General features: G+C 32.1%; 1 long non-coding RNA gene across 1 annotated transcript; it reads left to right on the top strand.

Moving 5' to 3' along the window:
* The first annotated feature begins 45 nt into the window (after nt 1-45).
* On the top strand, nt 46-2,688 carry LOC138139683 (uncharacterized). Its single transcript, XR_011162351.1, has 2 exons — nt 46-240; nt 1,964-2,688. It is a non-coding gene; the product is annotated as an uncharacterized lncRNA (long non-coding RNA).
* The last annotated feature ends 18,757 nt before the right edge of the window (nt 2,689-21,445 follow it).

Genomic DNA, 21,445 nt, shown 5'->3' with positions numbered 1-21,445 from the left:
ATCCCACTACTGCGAATTATCGTTAGTCATAATCCGATGTAACAATGCGTAATGCGTAATAACCACAAATTATTTCCGTTTGTATCTTTCTTTTTAAAAGTTCATTTAATAGGTGTTTATCAACATTTTACAAATAAAATGTACAAACAACTTAATTTAACACAGCTGTTATTACCGTACTAAATCCAATTAGGTAATAATAATCAATCGCGGTATAACTTGATATTACGAAATTAGTAAGTAAGTATTTTTTTTATACCTACTTAACTCCTTTACAAAGAAAGGTAAAACTAAACAAAGCTTAAACTAAATTTTATATTTTTAAGTCTTTTTAATGATTCATTATATGTATTACGTCCCGATTTTTAGTCATTTGAGTGAAACAAGAATTAACAAAAATCTCACTCTCACTGGTTCTTAGTTTCTTAATTAAAATTTCTTAATTTAAAATATATAGTAATGACACTGTTGCTGTTATAAGTAAAGAAAATTAAAATACACTGAAAGTGCGCAGATCGTGAGTAGGTAAAATTCTTACAACTGAGGTTTTCACTTTTTGTGGCACTTTTCTTATTGTTCTTGTTAGATCCTTGTTTTAGAATTAACTTACAAAAATTGTAATAATAAATAACACAAGAAAATAATTCAACTGTTCCAATAATAATAGTCCAGATTACGTTGCGCGGGTCATCTGGGACCCACTTCGGTTCTTTTAATGTTCTTTCTTCTCTGCGAAACTCATGGTTTTATGTCATGAAAGAGAAACCATGCCAGACTCTGCTGTTGGAGCTGCAATACATATGTATACTCCGTACGGTGATAGATTGCACGTTTTTAAATTCTAGTTCCAAAACATAAAGCAGTGAAAAATACTAAACTCTCCATCTCAATTGTTTCACGTTATGTATAAAACCGTTGTATCCCTGCAGATTAATTCCCGCCAAACCAGTTTCTGTGTCTGTCTTCTGTCAAAAAACGTGCAATCTATCAGAGTACGAAGTATACATACATACAACCAACGTCATTTTTAATGTGAAATTTCATGGTTGTAATCATTATCAATGTATTTCAGAAGAACAGAAGTCTCAGATTTTACCAAAAAAAAAAAAATATATAACAAAAATAAAACGCCATAAAAATATAAAAGAATATTTTCAAATAAAAAAAAATTGTTGTTTTTCTGCTTGATAATGAAAAACAAGTTTGTTTTTTGAATAAACCCAGGTTCGGTTCGGGGAAGCTTAAAAATTCAGTATTTTCGTTGTTCATTTTATAGATAATTTTAATCGAGAAAATTGTAATTTTAATTTATTTATATCTCCTGTTTTAATGTGATTTTTTCTACAATTGTTTTACCAATGAAGGAAATTTAAAATCAAATTTACCAATTTTATCTTATAGAAATATGTATAATGTGTAAGGTACATACAGAGTTATTCACGTAAGATGACAAGCCTGACCAGGTAAAAATGCAACCCAAAATACACTTTACAAAGCATTCATTGAGTTTTGGTATTTAAAAATTAAATCGGGAATCGAAGTGGTATTTTATTAATTTGAAAGGTATATCTCTCATTGCATTTTTCGTTCATATTTAGTATTTGAAAAGGTTTTCGAACGATGACAGAACCCATATGATCCTACGTATCCATTACTTTTGTGATTTTAATTGATTACATTAGCCAACAGCCATTTTGTGACTGAGAAAAAAATTGTGCTTTTTTGTCCGCTTGTATGTACAAAACTCAAAAATGTTGAATAGAATTCTATAGCACGTCAAATTTCCAAGCTATGTATTTTTCATTAAGACTATGTAATAAACATGTATGTTAGACAAAGCAATTAATGCCTAACAGTAAAAGTAACAAAAAACATGTTGCTTTTTGAAATAAAATAGCTCAGTGAGCTGTGGCAATGACATTTCACCTTAAAAACAACGTATCTGTCATCTGTCTATTTTCAGAGTAAAAGATTGGCCCCAAAGAAAAGAATTTGTCGCAGGACAAGCTAACATATAGAATTTATTTACCTTTAGTGAATCCTAAGAAGGTTTAACTACCCCCATCGCAAATTAAGCTGGGATTAATAAAAAAAAATGTCAAGGCTTTGGATACATAGAGTGCTGCTTGTCAATAACTTGACAATTGTTTTCAAAACTGTGTAATGCCAAATTCAAAGAACGCATATTTGTTGGACCCCAAATTAGAAATATTGTAAAAGATCCACTATTTGAAGAAAAGTTTAATCACATTGAGTTAAGTGCTTGGAGATCTTTTAAAAACGTGACACGACTTTTTAGGCAACAAAAAAGCCGAAAATTATAAAGAAATAATAAAAAAACTAATTACACATGACTGTGAAATGGAATGTAGGATGTCACTTCCTCCACTCTCACTTAAATTTTTTCCTCCAAAATTTTGGTGCCGTTAGTGACGAGCAAGGAAAGAGATTTCAGCAGGATATACTAACGATGGAAAAACGGTACCAAGGGAGATGGGATCCAGCAATGATGGGGGACTATTGCTGGTTTCTGATAAGAGAAAAAAAAAAACTCCTTACACAAGAATGTCAACCTTTGCCAGAAAAGTCATCGACGGCAGATTTATGTTAGAATAGGACATCTTTGAATATTGGTTTTGTGTTTTGATTAAATTAAATGTTTTGGTTGTTTAATATATTTTTTAATAAATGAAATGTTTTTCGATTATCTACCTAAATACAAAAAATTATTAGCCTGTAACTCAAAATTTGTAGGTGATGAAGAATTTTCGTTATTAAATTCGTAATTAGAAGGGATGATAAACCCTAATGCACCTATTATCAAATCAGTCACATTTTTTTTTTCAATTTGTTGGCTAGTGTTATTATTGTTATTAAATTATACTTTGTTGAGAGAGGTACTCGTATTTTTCTGTCAGAACTTGACATTCATTAGGCTGACGTTAAAAGCTGTCCATGTTTTATGTGCATTATGATAATGCCGGATAATGTAATAGGGATCGAGATTGCTTTGTGAATTGTCTTTTGGGTTGCATTTTTACCTGGTTAGGCTCGTCATCTTACGTGAATAACCCTGTATATTGATGCCATATTTTATTAATAATGTAAGATAATCTTTTGATAAAACTTTGTAGATATCAAGGACTACTGATAAAACAAAGTATCTTGTCAATCTCGAGTAAAAAAAATCCCTTTAGTTATTTATTATTGCAAAATTGATTATATTTTGATAGTTTGGTGGAGGCGCCGGGTAATAAGAAAATTTTGTGTTTTCTTTATGTCAGTACAAAAATAATATGATTTTGTAAATTTAATTTAAAAAGTACTTGGTAATAAATAGGTAAATGTAAAATAATATATGTATGTTGCCAAACAAACATAAACACATTAATTTATAAAGTAAACCACAATAATGTAGTTAAGTACCATATAAAATATTTTTATTATACATAACTCTCTGCATAATAAACTTTTTGAATCAATTAATGATTCTAAGAAAAAAATAGTAGATTTTTTTTTCAAAGAAATTTGTGTTTTGAACGAGTAATGATTTTGAACAGTTGCAATTCACGTAATTTTATTTATTAATTGGCACATAGGAATTTAGAACAAAAGAAATAGTACGTTGTAAAGTAATAACATTTCTAGTTAAAATATTATTGAAGAATATTTTTCTGCAGTATTCATAGATGTAACATTTGTTTTTTAGAAGTGAACTGAAAGTTTTTACTGTTAAAAGTTTATCGACACGGCATTTAAAATTCGTCGTCGAAGTGTTTAGGAAATTCCTAAAAAAATATTAAATCCGTGATAAAATCCTCAATTATTGTTGATGATACCTTTAATTATGTTTTATGGGATTTCTCATAATAAAATAACGTTACGTTTGTCTTTGATATAAATAGATCCGGTGTGGCATACAATTACAGATACAAGCAACCGTAATGCAAATTATCTCATTGTATGTTTAAGCGTATGAATAATAGAATAATGGTAACAATTCGGAGAAATAGTCTAACTTTTTACGTCGCCCTTTTCCCATTGCTAGTTAGTAGTTACAATAGCGTTACTGTGACTCATGTGCGATTAACGTCACCATTCGTACACGGCAAGATTGTTTCACATGGAAATTTTGCCACTGCAGTCATTACAGACAGGAAGAAAATTCTTCCTATTTAAAAAATAACAACAAAAACAACAACAATAATACTTAAGAAGTCACAGAAAACCCACGTGAAATGGGGTTTATCCACCACGTTCATAAGTTTTTGTATGAATTTGCTAAAATGTGATATTTGCGTCAGTGTAAAAAAACCCTACAGCAATAAGATCGCCATTTAATTTTTTGCTTGAAATACATCACTGCCAATTATCTTGTACCTGAAGAAATCCTAAGAAATACCACAAGTAGCCGACAGACTAAAAACTGTCATAACTTCAGGCACTCGTGTTCAGCTCATAGTCATTAAAAGTCAACTCATTCGTACACGTCACTTAAAAGTATACCCCCGAAAGGTTTAAAACCCACAGTTTAAACAGAAGTTGTAAATTACCATGGCGCACACGAGATATTCGCATAAACCAGAAAATAACGCAGAGAAACATTTACTTATTTTTGGGACGTGATCCTTTATTTAAATTGAGTCAGCACACAATTAAGATTTTTTTTGTTTTATTAATTACAATAATAAAACAATGAAATCAGTTTTCAAAAACAAATGGAGCAAGGAATTTACACTGTAAACTGACATTCACCAAAAGTGTGAAATATTTTTCTTGAAATTAAAAATCATAACATAATGAAGATTCTGTGTAAACCGGTTGGTAGAAATTTAGTGTTTATCTTCATATTTTTCTTGTTGCGATGGTTAGTCATTAAACATGAGGTTCAAAATTTTGTTGTTACTGGCTAAAAGATAATAAACAAATAAACTAATTTAAATATTTATTTTCAGCGCGTGAACTGCTGTCAGACTTGACGCGAATGGTGAACTAAGTCATTAGTTTTTTTGTGAAAATTTTTATACAGACAACATTTTTGTGTGGTTTTGTCACACGTGTAAAAATGCATAGTGTCGTATTCTTTCCTTCATTACCTGCTGCGCCCCTAATTTTGTAATTTGCAAATTTACAACATTAATCTGAATTTATGAGACGATATTATAAAAGAAATCAAGCAACCTTGTGGTTGAAGTTACAAAATACAGAGTGAACCAATTAAAGCCGTGTACATATAGGTGGAATTGAAAGACTGCTATTAAATTAATTAGTTCATACATGTTGCCTGCTACAATACAGGACGTATTTAATCCGGTTACTATTTTAATTCAGAATTTTGCATCATTTTGACATTAATATTCGTTGAGATTTTGTGTTCTATTGCGAATAAAATTATAATAGAAATGAAAGGAAGGAAAATGTCAAAAATGTGTAAACTTAGGCAAAGATGAACAATTTCTCTGGTAAACGGTAATTCGTGTTGGCGGCAACGACCTTGATCAGTTCGTCACCTTGCCAGTGGTGTGGCAAATATGATAGTTGATTATTAGGCTATCAGAATGGTAATAAATTGGTGTCAATTCCGGGAGCATTTAGTCCATATATCTATTAAATCCGGTATCATGAAATAGATTTGCCAAAGGCTTTATAGCGACAAGTCTAGGATTTAGGAAAAACCCGTTCGGCGAATAATTATAGAAACTGACTTGTAATTTTGTACAAAAACAGAGAAACATAAGGATTGCGGAACTTGATCTAGTATGAAGCTATGCACATAGCCTCCGGCTTTGTTTATAAACGAATTATTGACCGTACGCGTTATTTTATTACAACATGAATTTATAAAAATCCAAGTGATGATTTGATTCGATTGATTTATATTTACAGTTTTTACGCCCATTGTCCAATCAATTTGCAACATAAACTGTTAACAAAAGTATAACAAACCAATTAAATAAAATAATAGAAAGTTTAACAAAATGAAATTGGTACCAAGTGGCGAAAAAATAGCTAACCTTCATTAGTCATCACTTCATCAGTCAGCGGTGTATTAATTCCGAGCTTGCAACGACAGATTTCGCCACTAAAATGTGTGTAAACGTTGTAGGTGGAAGATATTTTTGAAAATCTTCGTACAAAAATTTGTCGGATGTACGTGCACAATAGGCGAATTAATTTTTATTGGTTATTTATTGGGTATTCGGTTATTAAAAGAATCTGGTGATCGTTTAATAAGTGCTATTGAAATTTATGACAATTAATTTGACAGATGGCAGCAAAAATGATGCAAACAAGTGGCAAAGCAACAATCTCGGCGATAAAAGTCCAGCAGTCTTCAGTTGTGGTTACTTTTTAATATTTACCACGTCCAACAAGCAACGCTTAACATAAATTTATTTTCACTAGGTGCGAGTCGTAATTACGCACACGTATTAATTATGACCACCGAGAGACAGTCCACTGTTTTCAGTCGAGTGTTTTTAATTTTCCCGCAGACAATTTGCAATACGGGGCCGTAAAATATTTTGAGTTATGTCTTGTTGCATCCATTGGTTCCGGCGTGATTTATTTGAAAGTTTATGTTACACCTCGTATAACACACAATGAGGCTATGTCAGACATTCCAGAATGCAAAGTTAATTAAAGCGATATAAATTTGCGGCCAATTAAATAATTTTATAGTGTATTAACGCGAAAAATGTTATTGCCGTTTAACAGCGAAAAGAATTCCACAGGGACTTTTATACCTTTCCTAGTTACATGAAACACTCCTAAATACTCTTCGTAAAACTCATCTCATGTACATTATATTTCTGTCATGTATGAATATTTACGAGTTCGGCGAAATTGGGTCGTAATACTGTCACTATCGATTGTGAATTGTTCTAATATGGAATGAGATCGTTTCTTAGAAGAAGCGGCTTTTTATTCTCTTTACATATTCGCACGGTTCCACACTTTCTACATAATTGATCGAATTTGGTGGAGGCGCCAGATTAATTAATCAACCTCCGACTAAATTTAAACGTTTCTGCAAAAATGAACGAAACAACAAAAGAATTTTTTATTTACATAATTCCATTTCATTTTATATAAAACGACTTCGTAATAACATGGTGCTCACAATTTCGAGATGTTAACGACGGCACACTCAGGATTTTCCTGCCGATGCCAGTTTTAGTGCGTTGCAACACGTTAGCTTGCAGTAAAATTTAAATAATGCCAAAATAACTGTCCGATGCATTTTAACGGAAGATCTGGCCTCGACAGGAACATGTAAAAGTACTACCAAACTCGTAACTCATTTAACATGCATTACATCTTAATTTCATATTCATGACAACTTTACAAACAATTAATGATGTACATGGTTTTACATGGCTTTAAACAGTTACAATTAACAATAACTGTCGAAACGCTGAAAATAAATTTTAATTGCGAAGAATTTTGAAATACACACCTGATATTTATATTGATAATGATTTAGGTTTTTAGTTTTGTTTTTTAGTTCATCAACTCGACGTTAGTTGGACTGGCGTATCGATACTATGAAGAGTGTAATAAAAAAATAATTGAATCCAAGTACTGGAGGCAATAATTGATTTGTTTTCGAATAGACGATTGCGTGCTGGAAATCGGGGATCTTTGGGGGTATTAGTTTGGGCAATGAGAGTGGTCTTAATATCGTTGAAGTCAACGAACTTTCGATTTTTTTCGAAATACGCATCGCCGTATTTTATCGAAAGTCTAATAAAATCTAGAGCATTGAACGCTCTTATTTTTGTTGAATTCATAAAAATCTCCCACTGGACTTCTGAAAATTTCCAATAATTATTTATTTTTAGTTCGTAACAAATTCTTAGCGTCACTAATGTTTGTGGAGTCGAAGTTTGATATTTAAAGTAATATTTCTGTGATCACAAGGTGTTTCTTAAACAAAAATAAACCCTAATGTTTATATTTTACATCTCTCAATACCCACTCAGATCTTTTTAACCAGACGAACTTATTATTATACAATGAAGTCAAAAGATGACTTTTTCCAAAATCTGTTCGCATCAGAAATAATCATTTCTGACGTTCAACCGGAGTCGTAAATTTACATGCAACAAATGTATTCCGATGTGATCTTCAATAATTGTAGTTTTAATTTTAATCAAAAGTGAACAGCAGGGAGCTATAGCCGAATAAACCCAATCGGTAACACGGCAGGAGCCCAATTTTTACCTGCATCTTAACCCCCATGAATAACTTATGGTTACCTTCGAGATAAGGCACTAAAATTTGATTCGATAATTAAAAAGCACCCACAAAATTTAGACGATCATCGAGTAAGATCTCGAGCTTTGCTCTCGTTTGCAGACGTTACGACATTGTAATCTTCAAATGCTCTACATAAATATCGAGATGTATTTATTGGTTGTTTTTAAGATTGTGACGAACATTTAAACGGATGAGAGTATACTTGGGTCATGAACAAAATACATTCTTAGATTTTGGATATGATGTCATTTTTGATTGTTTATATGCATATCCTACTGATTCAAATTTTTTAATACAATTCGGTTTATTTATGAGGTTAACGACGAAATTTTCGAGAAACTAAAAATATCTCGTACAGTCAAAATCTCGGAATGCGTCTCCTCATTAAAAAGAATAGTTTATTCCTTAGTTTATGACAAGAATCGAAAATAATGAAACTTTAACTGTTGCCTTTTTAATAAAACTGAAGATTATTAACACAGCCAAAAATATCCTGGTTTGACTTGTACCCCGTTTTGTCTCAGTAACGAATTGCTTGTTGCGTTGCTTGTGTGAGCAACGTTTTAGTATTTTTCCAGAAGGACTAATACCTTAATTATATAATTCTTTCTTGCATAAATTATTACCACTAAAGTGTCGCAAGTAATTTTTGCACAATCTTTTCTCGTTTGTAATTGATTAATTAACAACAAAAATAAACTAGAAAACAGATATATTCTTGGATCGAGCGATGCTTCTAAATCAGACAACTGTGGTTAGCGGTGCAGCAAGAAAAAAAATGTTGAATATTAAATTAGATTTGACGCGATTAATTTATGAGAAAAAATTTAAATAAAAGTGGTAACAGGTCGTTAAATTTTAAGTTAAAAATTTTTTGAGGATCGATTTGATAGATGTCGAAATTTGATTAAAAGTCTAAGTGTCACGTGTTAAACGGTTGTTTAACACTTCGACGTCCGTCTAATTTATGATAAACGTTCTTGAACTTAATAAAGTTGTCGACATGTCAAGAATTGTAATACATATTTAATAGTTTTTGTCATGAATATTTAGTAATTTTCATAGTTCTAGTGTGAGTTATAAATAAGCAGAAATATTGGGTTAATTTTAAATAATCGGATTTAGTTCGACAAGCTGCCTACCCACGATGAAGCTTTAGCTTTGTGATTCACGGAGGTATTCGGAATCACGAGGATGACCATAAGAATACGATTTTTGTTCGTGTTTTCTCAACGTCACTCCAGATCTGTTACAATTTCATAAAATAAAATGTGAAAATATGCGACAGGAATTTTGCGTCGAGGCGCCAGTTTTTGTAAATATTTGCCACCCTTCCAGATTTATCTCCGGATAACTAATGATTGTGTAAATGTGGTCATCGGAGAGAGCGTCTCGTCATGAATTTTATTTTGAAAGGCGAGAAAAAAATGTCGATTGATACGAGTCGCCTTTATGAGAAAAAGAAAATAAATGTTCAGCATCTGGTCTTTTCGTGCATCTATTAGTGAACATTAACGTAGGAATTCTTCCAACGTGTCAAAGTTTATTGGTCGGACCTGAAATTGAGCTAATTGTGGCTTTGGTGTAGATATGCGGTGAAAGAGTATTTTCAATTCCTCGATGCACCAGCAGCTAACTATCCTTTCACTTGTCGCTGAATGTTTGCAACGCGTTATTTATCAACTTCTTTAAGAATGTGCTTACAGTAAAGCTTCGGTTAAATGTTTGAAAATAAAATAAATAATTCCAAATACTTTCATTTGACGTCATGTTACCTGTAACCGAGGGGTAAAAATACGTTCGATAATACGTATTGAATCCGTCGTCCTAAAAATATAGAAAACACTAAAAATAAAGGATCTGTGTTTTATTTTCACAGTTTAAAATGTTATGAATGAAAATGTGTTTCAACTTAGACATATGAATCACATAGCCGCAAGCGCAACTCGGAGCTTCCAGAATAAAGTCGAAATAAAGGCGAAACTGTTTACTTAGCAGTCATATAAATGTTAACTTTGTAGCTAAACAACTAAAGTAATAAATACAAGACATATTCTAAATTGCTCTTGGGCCACAATCGATCCATTACTCAACTATATCCGTTTCAGTGGCACATCAACCCCACCATATTTAGAAATATTTCCCGACACGATTCGTAAAATTCCAAAAGACATCCGAAATTTGGTAGTCGACTGATTTTGCCCCCATTCTTTTAAATTGCCATTTAAAACTTGCGCATTTCATCATGTTGAAAGCTAGAAAATACGAGTTGGCGTTCTTGTTCATCGCTAAAAGTAAATGTTGGAGCTTTCGTAGGTAGTGCGAAGCTCTACACACCCGTTTGTTTACCGCGTAAATTAGTCAGCTTCCAGTAAATCTACGTAGAAGTTGAACTTTGGAAAAAGGAATTTAGTCACGAAAATTTCGCATACACGACCGTTCCACCGGTTGAAATGATTTAATTGGGAGCAAACGAATTAGTAATTACGTTCAATAAAAGACGTTACATCCAATTTTTCTGCATAAAAAGTGTAATTTAAGGTCCATTTCCATGGCGTAATTGCGACGGGAGTGACTGGAATTCCTGGGAACCGAAGCGATCGTCGACAATTACCGCTTCTTACAGTCTACTACCTGGAAATATTAATCGCTTAGTTCTGGGGAAAATTTATCAATTTACCTTGAATCCTGCAAAGGATAAAGTGGAAATGTTCGTAATCTAACCCAACGATCGCCCCAGTTGGACAGGTGAACAGTGACCTACAAAGTGACGCATGCCTTGTTAACAATTCAAAAGATGGACAACCAATTATAATTAATACATTCCGGCGGAGGGTTGCCAAGACGAAATTTTAAAAAGAAGAAGTTAAATCAAGAAGTCCGCTGCCTCCGGTTTATTTTTATTTATACATAATATAATTTCGCCAGCGTATATTACTGTAAATTGGCACAACTTAATTATGATGGAACATGTCCAGGATGTTAATTATTTAGCTGATTATCACCGAAGGAAGAAGAAATTAACCACACCAAGACCATATTTTGCACACACGTCTTGAATTAAGACTAAAATTTCTGTTATACATTTTCAATACATCCAATTATTTTTAATTAAAAGTAGCATTTTTTATATTTCTTTTTATTGGTGATGTAATGAAGTAATATTTATTTTTAAAGATGAAGACACAAGTTAAAAACTTTGCAGAATTCGATTTTGAAGTGATACAGATTGTACGAAAATACCTTTGCAATTTAATTTTTAACTTTCAAATAAATATAATGTTACAGTATTCGTCTGTAATTATCGATTTTTTTTTTAAATTAACCACCGATTGGGATTTACGTAGCAGAAGTAAGGCGTTTTTGCGCCAATAATTTAAAAATATTCTTTATAATTATTAACCTTGACACAAAAATGTTAATAACACAAAAACAAAAAATAATGATAAATTCTCATCTCGATCGTGTTTCATTTGTTTTTTGTAGGGAATAAGTGTGAAGGTAAAAACATACCACAATTGTAACGATTTTAAAATGATTGTTATGGAAAATCCACATTTTGCAAGATATTATTACGTTAATTATAATTAATCATTTGTATAAACAAACTAGAAGGTTGGATCTTTCTGAATATTTAAAAACTAATACAAATCCGTTAAGACTAAACAATAAAAGAAACTAGTACTGTAATAATCTCGGTTGATGAAAAAAAAAAGGAAGAGGTGTAGCTCTGAAATGAATGAAGGAATGATCTCTCCATCAAGTAGTCATTAAAGCAGAACAAGACAAAAACTAGATTAATGACAGATGATAATGTAGATGCAGAAAAAATGCTAAAATGACGAATTGATTGTAAATAAAGATTTCTCTGTTTCATAGCGGGTGATTGCAATCGTTTACAATTGTGCATCACGGAAACATTTTTGGATGGGCAGATGCGTTTGTCAGTTATTAAACCAGTGCGACAACTTTCCACAAATAATGAGCTTAATGATTTAGATCTCATGACTCGATACAGATTTCGAACAAGTAAATCTCGCTTTTTAAAAATTGCCATTTTTGGAAAAAACGATGCTAACAACATCCTCAATTATCATATTTTCTCCTTGGACTACATATATTTGTGCACAACGTGACGCTTTTACATTGTTGTTTATATTATCTTTTTTAGATGACGTTTGAGATCTCAGTTTCTTTGAATCTCTGAAGAAAGTCAAACTTTTGGCGTACTGAAGTCCAGTAACTGGATTATTATTTTCATGTAACGAGAGGTCAAAAAATTCGCGATCGAGCGGGCCGGGTTTTCTCTCTCTTACTGACTTGAGATTTTCTTCTTTAACTGTCATTTTATTGTAAAATAAATTAAGAATTTAATGAAAAAAAAAAACATCAACTAAAAGTGAGGAAACCAAAAACACTGTCGTCGATTAGTTTTGAAAGAACTTTTTTCCGAAGGAAATAAATCGCATCACTACTTAACAGCTGAATGAATGACGTTTGGCAGCTAATAAAGCCTCGTATAGTATTTTTACCCCGAATAGAAATATCGACTAAAATTATAAATCACACCAACAAAGAAACAGATCTTAAAGCACCCCATCCGGTGATTTATGGTGGGGTGTTAAATAACCTCAGCCAAATATTTAGTGACACCCAACGGGCAAAAATGACCGGTTTCTTACCTGTAAGTGGATTGTAAATTACCGGATGGGGTGCTTTAAGATCTGTTTCTTTGTTGGTATGATTTATGATTTTAGTCAATATTTCTATTCGGGGTAAAAATAATATACATCTGAAAACACAACAGAAGCAAGCAACATGCCACTCGCGCACAAATTTTTTGAACGCCCCTTACCAACCTTAGAAACATTACGATGCAAATTTTTGTTAACTTTATGATTTGTTTACGTTTTATGATTTTAATGGTTTCGTCTATTCTATTAAGTGATTAGCAATTTTACCAATAACGGTATTAATCCTTAAATTTACATTTACATAAACATGATACCTGTCTATTTAATATGTTACAATCTATGGTTTGCCTTTGTATTTACCATCTGTGTGTAGAATTTTTATAACAATCCTCGTAATAAAGTTTAACTTCATATTTTATATACAGGTTGTATAAAAATGCTTGTGTTAATTTTAACACGTAATAGAGTTTGTTAAATGAAACATAATTTCTATTTGAATTTTTTACCAAAAATCGTTATTATTTGAGTTAAAATGTGGAATAATAATTTATCCTTACCTATGAGTAAGGGCGAAAATTTTCTGTTATGATAGAAACGAATTACATTGTTATAGAAAAAATTAAATATGTAATTAAATTTAAAATTCTCATGGTTACACAAAAATATAGACTATAGGGCTTTAATCTGACTCTGAAGGCCCGACTAATAAAACTATAATATTCACCAAATGCAGGGCCGGCATTGTATAATTGTATAAAGCATTACAATTAAATCTGAATTTACTAAGAACGCTCCTTTCAGATGAGGGATTGAATATTCGTAAGGAGTTTAAACCTGATTTGATAAGAATTATGAATGAGACAAAAATTACCCTTATGGTAAAATATTTTTAAGGTGAAATTATAACGAAACGGTCGGTAAAGTGGTCGTTGAGAGATAGTCAATTTTGACTAAAATTGTAATAGTATATTACATACTGAGGCGGAAAGTGTTCAATTCCTGTCGAGAGAACAATAGTTTACCGAGGGCTTGGCCTCGAGGTGAACTAGTTATCGAGACACAGGAATGGACTTTCTCCGAGGTTTGTATACTATTTTATTCACAATCAATCATTTAATAAAACAAGCAACATTATACACTGCGCCGCAAAATTATCGCATAAAGTAAAAATGAACCGTAGTTTTTTGTATTTTACTTCTTCTGCTATTTCCTTATGCTGAATCTCTTATTTTATCGTATTTCTTTTGTTTAGTAGCAAAAATCGCCATGTTCATAACTTCTAAAGTTGTTTATTATGAAAAGTTTGTATTAGTGTTATTGGTCAATTTCGTAAAGCATTTTGATTGTGGATTTGAGAGACGGTTAGTAAAAAGTTTTGGTTCCTTCAGTCATAAATTTCGAAAATGAATCCCTACGAACGTTTAAGTTGACATACAACAGCCGAACAATGTGCACAAACTGTTGTACTAGCCGAAGACGGTATTAATCAACAAGATATTGCAAATGGTCTTGATCTGCACCAGTCAACGGTATCTAGAGTTTTGCGTCGTTTCCACGAGGAAACCAAAATGCGGCGACGTACATTACCAATATTCTGGAACCTCATATTGTCCCATTCCGACCATTTATTGGGATGACTTTATTTTTATGCATGATAATGGTCGACCGCACGTTGCGGGAATAGTGCAGCATTATTTCCGTGAGGTTGAAATTGGGCAAATGCAATGGCCAGCAAGGAGTTCAGATCTAAACCTCATCGAGTAATTGTGGGATCCTACAGATAAAAGAGTTAGAAGGTTACCAAATCCACCAACAACTCTTCATCAGCTGTCTTAGGGTCTAACTCAAGTTTGCGAAGAAATTAAGCAAAGAGTTATATAAAACCTCATTTTAAGCTCAAACACACGAGTTTTAAAATTATGCGTTAATTTTGCGGCGCAGTGTAATAATAAAAAAATAATAAAAACCAACCTCCGTAATATTATCGTTTATTTCGGCAAAATAATAAAACTTAGTAGGCGCGCACGATTGAGATTGTATTAAAGTTTAGTTCACAAAAGTCAAACCAAATTGACATTTGCTCACATTTTTTAACAAACAAAATGTGCGATAGTGAAATAGAGTGTGCCCTCCCCAAAATTGCGGGAATTCGCGCACAAATTAACACTCAATCTCTTATCTTAGAAAAGCAAATTACAATACCAGAAAAACGTACAGAGATTTTCGCGATTGGTGCGACAGTAGCGCCACCACAGGTCAGTTATGGGTTTCATTACTGACCGCTTACGATTCATTACTGACTCCTTTTTCACCATTACTGACCGGCTGATGTGTACACGAGTAATCGCTCACTTTCTAACCTTTAAGAGGTTAAAAAAAACTGCACGTTGATAACCGATTGTGAATAAAATGATTTACAATTTTAGTCAAAATTGACTATTTCTCAACGACCACTTTTAAGTCTTCGCCGAAAAATAGTCAATTTTGACTTAAATTGTAAATCATTTTACAATAGGAGAGAAAATCGTCTTATAACTACCATAAATAAGGAGGGGTTGTTAGTAAAGTCCTCGTCGAAAAATAGTCAATTTTGACTTAAATTGTAAACCATTTTACAATAGGAGAGAAAATTGTTTTATAACTACCATAAATAATTTCATAAATAAGAAGGAGTTGTTAGTTTACCTGATGTTTGCCCTTCCTTGAGTCGGTACTGCACAACAAAGGGGCAATAAAATTACAGTGTATAATGGAATTATTTATGGTATTTTCTCTCCGATTGTAAAATGATTTACATTTTAAGTCAAAACTGACTATTTATCTACGAGGACTTTACCACCATCTTCATCTGGTGTCCCCTCGGTGAGGAATTAAATATTATCGGTTTATTAGTCGTTAATTACACAAAACGGCTCGTTTGGTAAACATTGGGGGGCAAAAAATCTTGAGAAACTTTTGCGAAATTTGCAAAATGGTATAGAGAAAAGTTTCATAAATTGGCGAGTTCTTCCCCTGGTTAAAATTAACACACGTATTTCAGGTACACCCCTGTATAATCAAAAGTTTTCTGATTTATATGTCACTTGCACTAAACAACTACTTTTAAAAATAAGTACATATGTATATCTAATTTAAATAAAACATTTTTTAAATTGGACACTTGATAAAAAATAGAGATTCTACTGATTAGGAAATAAGTAGGGAACAAATTTGAAACAGAGTAGCACCCTTTTCGGCATAATCATCTGATTTCATGATTGACGTAACAGTTATTTGTAGTGATTTTTGTTGTAAAGTTGTTTAACATTGTATTTCTATGAGATTCTACAAATAATGACAAATAGTGTGTCATTTGCAACTATAATTTATGAATTTTCTTAAGATTAAAAGAAGTGTGTCATATTTGGCAATGATTTCATGTTTGTGAAAAAAGAATGCATCATAATTTATGACTGTAAAAATTATAAATGATATCAAATTACAAACGTTCATAAATAAACTATATAGGTACATTTGTAAGACAAGTTTTCGCCCAAAGCTCTTAACAGCTCAGCCTCATCAATAATTTTACTCCTTGAGCTGTGAATTATGCTTTATGGCATTTATGGTAATTATACACATTTTTTGTGAACGCTTTAAGTTAATCACATCACGTTTTTATTAATGGTGTCATAAATGTTTTCCGTAAAATAAATATGATTTAATCTATCTCTTCATTTTTATAAATGAAAAGAACACGTTCGTCCTAGAACGAACAGTTTTGGTCGAACTGTTCCAATCACTCCCACAAACTGGTGGAAGTGAAAGTTATTACCATTGAAACGAAATCATTATGAATGGAAGAACCGAAATGATTGGTCATTTTACAAAGTTGACGTTTTAGATCCGTGATCGCATTTTACTGCTCGATGGATCCGATCAATTTATTTTTTTCTTTATTGCTAATCTGTGGCAATGACGACAATGAAAAATCCAATAAAATCACATTTCCCCACAGTATTTCCGTCACCAATTTAACAATTAAAAACGTAAATGGTATACTACTACACTATTGCACAAAAATCGATCGGCGGCCTTGATCGGATTAGCTGTACATCAAGGGAAATTTCATCTGGCAAATTTGTTTTTGTTCACCGCTAAAATATCCCAAATTTCTACAGCGATTCAACACTCGATATGTTACAAAAATGATATCCTTTATTGCACGTTTTTGCCAATGAGTAACAAGAACATTTCGTGCGAAGTCTGAAACGGACCCGGATGACTTACCCGAACGGAAATGCTCCGCATACAAGATCGATTTATCGATAATTATATTCGAAAATATGTATTTAATACCGCTATTTGAAAATTAAAAAAAAAAAAAAATTGTTTATTTAATGTATATTTTGTATTCACGTTCAAGTCGACTAAAAAAAATTCGCGTTTTGTGAAACTGCCATTCTTCACATTGTCACGTAAAAATTATTAACATTTAACGCACATCACATTATACGACACAAAAACATAATTAAGTTGTTTCCTTTTCGTTCGCCAACTTGCTTTTGTAGTTGTGATTTTTAAACAGTTTTTTACTCTAGTGTGCGGTTCAGCCTATTACTAATAATTGAAGTATCTTATAACAAAGTTTTTATGTTCGAGCTTATTGAATCAATAAACTCAGTTTTGTACAAAAATCAACAATGATTCACACTTCAGCAAAACACGAAAAAGATCGACACCGATTTATTAATCAAATTGAATTTTAACTAGTCGAAAATGATTAAATTACTACTTTATCCGTAGTGTCATAAATCATCTGATAAAATACATAAATATATGTTACTTGTACTTTATTATGCAGATGTGCCAGCAACGTGTCAATCAAAATATAAATATTAAATTTCTCGTGTGGTTGTCTTAACATTATGCGTAAGTGAAAAGTATCGAAGGATTTAATAAATGGTCGAGTGAAATTCTTTGTCCTAGAAATTATTAAAAATATTTGTGTACATATTTTCAGGCGTAATCAATTAACTATTATAATAACTTCTCGAGATTAAAAATTTAAAAATGTCCGTTCACAATAACAGTGAAATAATGCCTCGCGATTTGCAGCAGGTATTTAATCATCTGCTATCCATAAATAAACTTTGACCCTAATCGTGTTTCCGTAAATATTTCTGATCTGGTTATCGTTCACTTGAAGTTAAATTAAATTTGAAACCTAGTCGGATACTACACTTGCAACTAACACCCACAACCAGAATCAAAGGATTAAACTATCACTATTTATAAAAGTAGGTAGTAGTTTTCAAATATTTAATTTACTTATACTTTCCATGTGGTAACAATCCAAAATTATTATTTCGTGATTCATCGTACAATGTGTTTTCTAATAAACTCACAACTTATTATGCCATATGCATCTGTAGCATTTCAGCGTTATTCGTTATATCGGAATGTCGTTAAGTAGTCGAACCAAATCAAATAAAATTAAATGAAATTAAATTTCTTCCTTATTCAACTGACCGAATAAACATTCCGTTTCAGTTGTCAAATACAAAATTATAATATTCTAAATACTTGTAATATTAACCGGCGTCACGTAAACACAAAATATTTAATGATGCCAATAAAGCACTAGATACATAAAATGACTTTATTGAATAAACATATCGATATTATTTCCGTCTACAAATTTTCTGTGGACCGCGCGTGTAGGCATCAATTATAAAAAAATAATAATTTTATAACCCTTTTCGAATCACCTGTAAATGTATTTTTATCTCGTGCAATGAAATCAATCCCGAAATTGTTGGATTCTAACGGTAATAAAATTTTTGGGCGATTTGTGTTGTAAATGCTATTTGTGGTTTTAAAGTATCGCCCATAAATAATATTTACAACATAAACCGCCCAAACATCGATGTTTAAAAATATTATTGATTTGATGAAATAGGTATCTCGATTTCTTTACACGTGTTTTCTTCGTAACATAAAATGATCGTTTTAGTTATTTAATGAAAATTCCAACAACGACAATTTAGTAGTATTAAATGTTAAGTCGTGGGTGTCAAAGAGGTGATGATTTCATAATGAGCTGTCATCTGACAAAGTCGATTATTTAAAATTAAGTTCTTGTAAAAAAAACGACAAATGTTAATGTGTTTCGATAACAAGTATAACGATAATTTCAAGCTATTTCTTCGGAAATTCTAAAAATAGTCTTGGTCAACATTTAAATACAATTAATAAATTTTTGCACTTGAACTGTTTTGTTATTAATGGAACTAAGCAAGCCACGGTGTCAATCTTAATCAAAAATGTTTGCTTTTAAATAATAGAGCGCACATAAATTGAGAGTGTCTATGTTATTTATTACCGCAGCAACAATCTTTTACTGGAATTTAAATACATATAATATACATAATTACATATCACAGAGTGCTTATTATAATTCTGAAACATTTGTAGGATGTTTGTAATAATTAATAGCTGCTTCACCACATAATTAAAAAATTGCACTTAACAAATAATGTAAACAGATTTCAATTTTCGAAATACGTGCATAAACAGTAGTTTACAATTCTCAAACTAAAAATATTTTTATTCTTCCCACGACTAGCGCTTCAGTGGTCGATAACGCCGCAACTACGACCAAGTTCTTGCGGTTTCTGAGATTCGCTCTTGAGGTTCTCCGACTTTCTTCTTGAAGAAGGGGTCTAACTTTGTCACCATACCAAGATGTCATTTGTTGTAGCCGAACCATTAAAACATTATCAAGCATCATCAAGGCACGTCGTTTATATTTTCCAAATACAGATGAAGAAAGAAAATGTGTTTGACTTAAATTGGCCCTAACTAATCAACGACGTATGTGCGGAACGATGGCGCGATGAAAATCTATAATTTGAAGCGTAAAATGATTATCCGATCGTGAGGACAAGATTTATGTTTGGACGTCCTGCATACGTTTTTATTTCCTCGTTGTCAACAAGACAAATAAAAGTGGTTTTAGCTATTTCGAGTTATGTAAAAATATAAATATTTTATGTTTAGATGGTGTTACAGGTTTTAAGTAAAATTGTTTGTTTCATTTCACGTGTAGTACACCTCTTTCCGAATTTCTCCAACTTAAAGTGTTAGTAAACGAACGAATAGTTCAAAGAACAAACTCTACTCCAGAATCAAACAAATGATTCATCTTCTACAAATAGATTACTAAATTAATTGATATGGAACCCCCTAGTTTATAATACTTAGTTAACCTTTAAATTTCTTCGTATTGGAAATGATTAGTTCACGCTACACCTATAAATAATACACCTGCTGGAAAGAAATCTTCCCGGACTTATTTAACATTTTTTCGGTCGTCTAAAATAAATCACCACAAATTCACTGTTCACTCTATAATTTGCTTCGATCCAGTTCGATTTCGCGTCCCAAAAATAATTGCCTGGATAATCCTGACTTTTTGTTGCGTTACTTTCAACCTTGCCGTTTTGCGTTTCAGAAGTGTTAACGCACCGAGATCACTATTAACGTTAATAGAGATGCTTAAAAGTAGATTGGGGATTGTGTTTTCACGGTGTGACTCACTAGAAGAGCAACTCCGGTTCCAGATATTAATTAGGTATTCTGCTGCGTTAAATTAGCTGGTGGAAGTTTATTATCAATTTGTCACAAATCAAATTCACCAAAATGTCAAAGCAGACTAAAAATACTAACACAATTGACACGGCGCACATCTATTTTTAATTTGTTCAAGAATCATTGAATTGTATTTTTTTGGGAAAATAATAAAACCTAATCGCTGCTGGCTTGTTTAGCAAAGAAGTCGAGTGTGATATTATTGATACTCCTGTCCTACAATGAAGTTTTATCTAACTTTGTAGAGGTCAGTTATTTTCAATTTAGACTGAACTGGTAAATTTAGTCCACATGTAGGTGTATCTTTTATACGCAAAACATACCTAATATTGATTAAAATGTGGAAATTTAATTAGACGTTCTTTGAAAATGTGCGAAACGACAGCTATCTGGGCTGTTTAAAATCATCCACTAAAGTTTTTAGATATGCATATTGTTCACATACACGCTAAAAGTCATAGACTGTTTCGTTGAAAAGCTAACGTTTTGTGGGTGGTGAATGGGAAAATAGCGTTATTATTAATGATTAGTGGTTTGTTTCTGGAAAGTGTAAATTGTAGTCGGCTTCCAGAGAAAAGGGGTAATTCAGTTCGCCCCCTGTCAGGTAAACACTAAACGACTTAGTCAGACGGGTACGCGTGCCTTGTTCTAGGAAATGAGCCTACTAAGATATTGATTGTTTGTAAACAGAATACCAATTGCGACCGGAATCTCGCCAATGAATGTTAAAGAAGTCTCTTGCTCCTAAATGCACCACTTATTTCACCGTTTTGTGGTATTAATCGATCTAGAGTATTCTATTAAAAACTTAAATCCACATTGATTCTCTAAGTTCTGTGAGGTCATCACATTCCAAA

The sequence above is a fragment of the Tenebrio molitor genome, chromosome X, assembly GCF_963966145.1.
Source record: "Tenebrio molitor chromosome X, icTenMoli1.1, whole genome shotgun sequence".
In the NCBI taxonomy this organism is placed as follows: Eukaryota; Metazoa; Arthropoda; class Insecta; order Coleoptera; family Tenebrionidae; genus Tenebrio; species Tenebrio molitor.
Note: the sequence above shows the minus strand (reverse complement) of the source record. Positions and strands in the feature narration are given on the sequence as shown.